The sequence below is a fragment of the Rana temporaria genome, chromosome 7 (assembly GCF_905171775.1).
Source record: "Rana temporaria chromosome 7, aRanTem1.1, whole genome shotgun sequence".
NCBI lineage: Eukaryota > Metazoa > Chordata > Amphibia > Anura > Ranidae > Rana > Rana temporaria.
The window spans coordinates 137,600,988-137,607,266 of NC_053495.1; positions in this window are offsets into that span (position 1 = coordinate 137,600,988).

Genomic DNA, 6,279 nt, shown 5'->3' on the forward strand with positions numbered 1-6,279 from the left:
TTTGCTCTACAAGGGCTCCTTCATCAGGCACAATAATACAGTTGTCCTTTAAAAGTATGTTGTTAAGTACACATTAGAACTGCACGATTATGTTTGGGGGGTCCCAGGTAATATCTACATATCAAAAGGAACATTTAGAAAAAGAGGACGACGAGGAAGAGGGAGAGAGAAAAAGAATAGACTAAGTGAAGGTATCTATAACCTGGCAGGGGTTGAATTCTCGGAATTGGCTGTTTTACAGCAAGGTCTAAAGTTCGCCCCAAACAAGGATATTGATAAATTCGAGGTTATCGATGTAGAGAAACATATTAGGAAATTAAATATCAAAAAACATTTTGCAGGGAATATTGACCCAAACAGATCTCAAAGCCCAGAAAAGTTTGTACATAGCGGTTTGAGGAATCAATCCGTATTTAATCCCTACAAGGGTTCTAATCATCATATTGAAGTCTTTCGTTCCTTGGTTCAGGACGATATACGAGATATGGAAGTTGTCTCTCATGCCTCGAGTGTACAGTTTAAGGAAGCAATCAAAACTATAGAAAGTAATAAAAACATAGTAGTAAGGCCTGCCGATAAAGGCGGGGGCCTTGTCATATTAAAAAGGGAGTATTATTATCAAGAAATGCAACAATTAGAAGACCTCAATACTCAACCTATGAGTAGTGACCCTACCCACAAACTCAAAGATCTTTTAAAAAAGTGGATGGATGAGGGACTTGACAGAGGGATCCTTAATCCCAAAGAGGCGGAATACCTTGTCCTTCATGCACCCAAGATTCCGGTCCTATACACTTTACCCAAGATTCATAAAAATAAAGAGAACCCTTCAGGAAGCCCTATAATTAGCGGGATAGGGTCCCTTTTCTCGCGGTTGGGTGAATATCTTGACAGTTTTTTTTAAGCCACTGGTTTCTCAGAGTCCATCCTATTTGAAGGATAGTAACCTGTTATTAGACCTGTTATTAGCTCTTCAATATCTTGAAGCCACGGAACGTATGATTATGGTTACAGTGGATATTGAATCGCTTTACACTAACATAAGACACAGTGATGCCTTGACTGCCCTTCGGTGGGCGCTTAAGCGACATTCTAAATTAAAAAAGGTCCAGATAAACTTTTTGATTAGAGGGCTAGAATTGGCCATGAAAAATTATTTTTGGGCAAATAATCAGTTTTTCAACCAAGTCGGTGGCGTGGCCAAGGGCGCCCACCCAGTGTGGCAAATATTGTTTTAAATAAATGGGAGCATGAAACAATTTTTTTGGACCAACATGAATCACTTAGATTCTAAAAAGGGCTATATTGATGACATCGTTCTGTTTTGGGAGGGGCCAGAGGAATGTTTGCACACTTTTATAGCGCAAATGAATGCCAACAATTATGGTCTAACTTTTGTGGCAGAAACCAGTATGTCTTCCGTTAATCTTTTTTTTCTTATGGTGAGATAAGTTAAGTTTCAAACTCTTACTTTTTTCAAACCTACGGACCGGAATGGGTTTGTACCCACACATAGCTGCCACCATCCTTCTTGGATAGGGGCAGTTCCTAAGGGGCAGTTCATGCGACTCAAACGCAACTGCGACACCAGGGAAGATTTTGAGGCACAGGCTGAACTCCTGACTACTAGGTTTCTAGAAAAGGGTTATCCAGCTGATGCACTCCAAAGAGCACATGATCAAGTTGCTGTCCTAGATAGACAATCTTTGTTGGTCCCCAAACCTAAAAAAAGAGTTCAAAAATGAGGTAGCCTTCATCTCTGGGTTCCACAGGCAGTATCGGCAGGTCGAAGCAGTGTTCAAGCGGCACTGGCATATTCTTATGAAGGATAAGGATTTAATGACATCCATTTCCAACGTGCCCAAATTTATTTACAAAAGAGCACCAGGCCTCAGAAATAAGATTGCTCCCAATGTCCCAGATCCGCCCAGAAAATTGGTTACCTTTCTTGATGGATCGGGGTTCCATTATTGCACGAGGTGCAAAGCATGTAAAACAACGCGCAAGTCTGGAGCTAGTAAAAAGTTGACCCAGTTTAAATCCAATGTAACAGGGGAATTTTTTAAGATCAAGCCTCTCATTACATGTGGATCAGACCATGTCACTTATGTTCTTGAGTGTCCGTGCTCTCTGCAGTACGTGGGGAGAACTACACGACAGTTGAAGACTCGAATAAATGAACATCTGGCTAATATAAAAAAAAGAGTTTCCCCAGCCATAGCGTCTCGAGGCATTTTGCCAGCCATCATGGTAGTGATCCTGGCCTTTGTACTTTCTATGGTATTGATAAAATCACCAGAAATTGGCGAGGGACACACATGATACGTAGTGTCTCTCAAAACGAAATGGGTCCATAGATTGCGTACGATGCAGCCATCAGGTCTTAACATCGAGCTGGATCTTAATTGTTTTCTGGCCAATGACTGATTTTCCATTTTTTTCGTTTAATTCCAGGTCTATTAATCTTCATTTTTTGCCTTATCTGTAGTTGGGTAATTTAGTGGTCTATTCAATTTAATCTATCTCCTCCAGCCCTGAGGTAGTAACTGGGTTATCTGGATGGGGTCCCATGGCCGGTTTACCTCCCCCTTTTTTATCTATCATGGTCTTTGACCTTTATGTATACACCCAGAAGGAATTGGGTAGGTGGGTTTTGGTACATCTATTATATGGCGAGTCGGAGGATTTGCTAATAATTTTAATAGTTATTAAAAAAATAAATTTTTACACCCAGAGTGAACTGGGTAGGCTGGTTTTGGTACATTTATTATTCGGTGAGTCGGGAGGATTTGCTGATAATTTTATCAATACTAGAATTTTTTGCTAATTTTGTTTTCTAATGATCGATCTTTAGTCATCACCCAGGTAGATCCAACTTCTCATTGGCATTGGGGTAATGAGTTTTTTTGATCACCTCTCCTGGGTCATAGTCAGCAACAGGTCTTTGTTTGGGAGTGGGGCATAGCTTGAGCTGTGCTTTTCCCAGATTGGACTTATGTTTTTTGCTGCAGTAATGGTTTGCTTATGCACGTCCAGAGGGAAGTTGGGGAGGCTGTCTTTATAACATCCTTTCCGTTCCAGCTGAACGTCATGCTATTATTATATTATTACTAGTTTCAGTTACTTAGGTTGTTATGATCTAATCTAGCCCCCTATGTAACTAGGTTGGGTGCCCCCAATGTTTGTCTCGATTGGACTGTTGCTCTCCTTGGATGGCTGCAGTGCACGTCCGGAGGGATGCGAGAGTTGCCGTTTTGTGTTTTTCTATTTATTTCCCTCAGGGAGCCTTTTAAAGAACGATTTTTTTAGTTTTTAATCGTGTTATGTGGAATGTCAATATTGATCCATGTACTCTATCTGGTTGTGTACAATGCATTAATTTGAGTGTTGCCCAAACGGCACTGGGGCTGTGTATTTAGGTTTTTCCCAGATTGGACCAATGAGTAGCCATCTTTGACTACAAATACCAAGATGCATCTGTGACCAGGCACGCCCCCCTGAAGACGTTCATCCAAACGAAACATACGTCAGAGGCGGTCCTGGTCAAGTGACGCCCCCCGCTCTGTTGAGCTGACAGCAAGGATCTCGTGGTGGAGCTACGGCGGTGGTATCCGATCCCCTGAACAGATTTTTGAACCGCAGATTGGCGGTGACAAGTCTGCAGTCCCAGTGCCGGGTAGGCACCTTTTAAAGTAAGAGGCCATTTGGCTTTCCGTATTTTTTATTGTTTTACATTATTAAAACGTTATGACGCTATTGGCCTCTCCCGGTTCTTTCTTTGCATATCCTCCCCATTTGGAACGCCTGGAAACGAGATTCATTTGTCCATATCTACATGTGTGCAGGCACAATCCTGCATCAGCTTGTGTGACCATCTTTTTAATTAAAGTGGTCAACAGGCTCTGGTAAGAGCATTTAATATACAAAGCACCTTGGGTGGAAACAAGCTAATTGAAAAGTATGGTGGTGGCATTTTCTACTTTTCTCCATTAGGAAGATCACAACAAATTGAGAAGATTCGTTTGGCTTTCTATGCATGATATTGGGACTATATTTTTTTCATATATATTTTTCTGTTTTTAACACAGTGAACTCTAGTGTTTTTGTTTACTCACACTGCAGAGCAATCTGCGCAATTTATGCACATATTTGTGGGACTTTGATTTATATATCTTCCCTACAACTCAGCAAATATCGTTCACGTATGCCTTAGAGCTGTTTGGAAACTATTGTATTTACTGCATTTTTATTTATGTTGCACTTTGTTGTGTGGTAATCCACTTATCACATTCACTATTGTGTGGTTAAGCGCCCTCTAATTTCCACTAATATCTACAGTGTTTTGGCATCTTTTTCAAAGCCCTATGTCCCGCAGCTTTGTCCTGCTCTGTTCTTCTGTTATGAGCATAACTTTTGACAAGCTCTCTGAGACGGGAGATAGAAGTGTGTCGGGGAGGTTGCTATAAATATATTGGCAGACTTCTAAACTATTCACAGGCACTCTGTATGTGTGGGGAGGGGATGTGTGCCTTTCCTTCAATCTGCGATCTCAGTGTCTAGCAATAGTCCACTCCTACAGATGAATAAAGGAAGTGAAAAATCTAACAGGGCTTGCACTTTCTAAACCGTATATGTGAGGGATTACATCTTTAAGTGGTTAAACTGCCCTCATTTGCAGACCGAAGGTAATCCCTTTGATCCAAAAGAACCAAATGATACAAGGTTTCCTTTTATCTCTCAGCGCTGAGCAATGTTGTGATAAACTTTGCCCGAGTTCTGTCAAAAGAGACAACTACACATGCTGGCTTTTTTTTTTATTTTAAAGCAGTCAGCAAAAAACGGCTCTGCACTTATTACATGAATCGTGAAAATGCAAGATTAGGTTCATATGGGGGGGGGGGGGGGTTAAATCGAGATTCAATTGAATTTTATGATCGTGCAGCTCTAGTACAAATTATCATTTTTTTCTTCTACAAAAACACAAAACCTTTATAAAACATGAACATTTTATTGCTTGAAGAATACAGCATGTGGGAGAAAAAATAAAATAAAAAAAAAAAAATATACAGAACTTAAAAATACAAAAAAAAATAAAAAAAATTACACAAGGATCCAACCATCACATAACAATCGAGGCAGTGACATTCTTAAAACACTGCACACTGAAAATCAGGTTGTGAAATATTTTTTACACTTGAAGGAAAGAGGCCGTTTGTGTATCAGGGGCATCAACACTGCATGGTGAAACTCATCAGGCTCTGCTAGACAGGAGTATCTTTGGTTATTAACCCATATCACACGTCATTAGAAAATAAATGTATGCCCCAAATTTTGTTAGAGCTCCCAAGTAGCATGCAACAAAAATAGAAGTTTCAATGTATGGACTAAAAAAACTCATCTTCCTTACAATTCATTATATCTTGCGGTCTTAAAATAAAAAAAAAGTTGGATCAAATGCGACAGTCTGAAATGAGAGTATAACAACTCTGCAGAGGTTAGTCCCGCTTGTGTTAGACTCTGGGCTCACCAATATTCTGGTGAATTATAGATATATTCATAGTAGTATCTTTTTTTTTTTTTTAATATACACTAATAGCATTGTCATCAATAACAATTTGCCTCCATTTCCTACTATGCCGAGTTCATGAGTTAAAGTAAAACAGTTTAGATCCTGACAGGTTAATAAACTGGCAGCAAAAGTTAAAAGCACAGATGCCTACATACAAAATTTCCCTTGTAGAGTGACCCAGTAAGCTCATAATCCCATCACTCACCAAGTAGATACCTTATTTCCCCAAAAATAAGACCTAGTTTAAAATGCTTGTAAAATCCTATAATCCACTATATTACAGTACAATATAATGTGTGTTTCTGTAATATAATTGCGGGAAAAAGAAAACTCTGGCGGGTCACAGCAGCACAGAACAGCGCTATAACGAAGGTATTTGGCCCAATTATATTACAGAAACACAAACATTGTACATTAGATACTACCGTAATAGAGTGGACTATAGGATTTTAAAAGCATTTTAACTCAGTTCACATTGGGGATTCCCTACAGGCAGGGAGAGAAAAGACCGCACATTACATGGTAAGACCTACCCCGAAAATAAGCCCTACCGTATGTTTTTTTTGCCAAAATTAATATAAGACCCGGTCTTATTTTCGGGGAAACCCGGTAACAACTTTATAGAGACTTGAAAATTCCTTCTCAGAAATGCAAACCTTTGTAATTGGCTAGAAGGACCACTTGCTGAATTAAAAGCGATTGTAAACCTT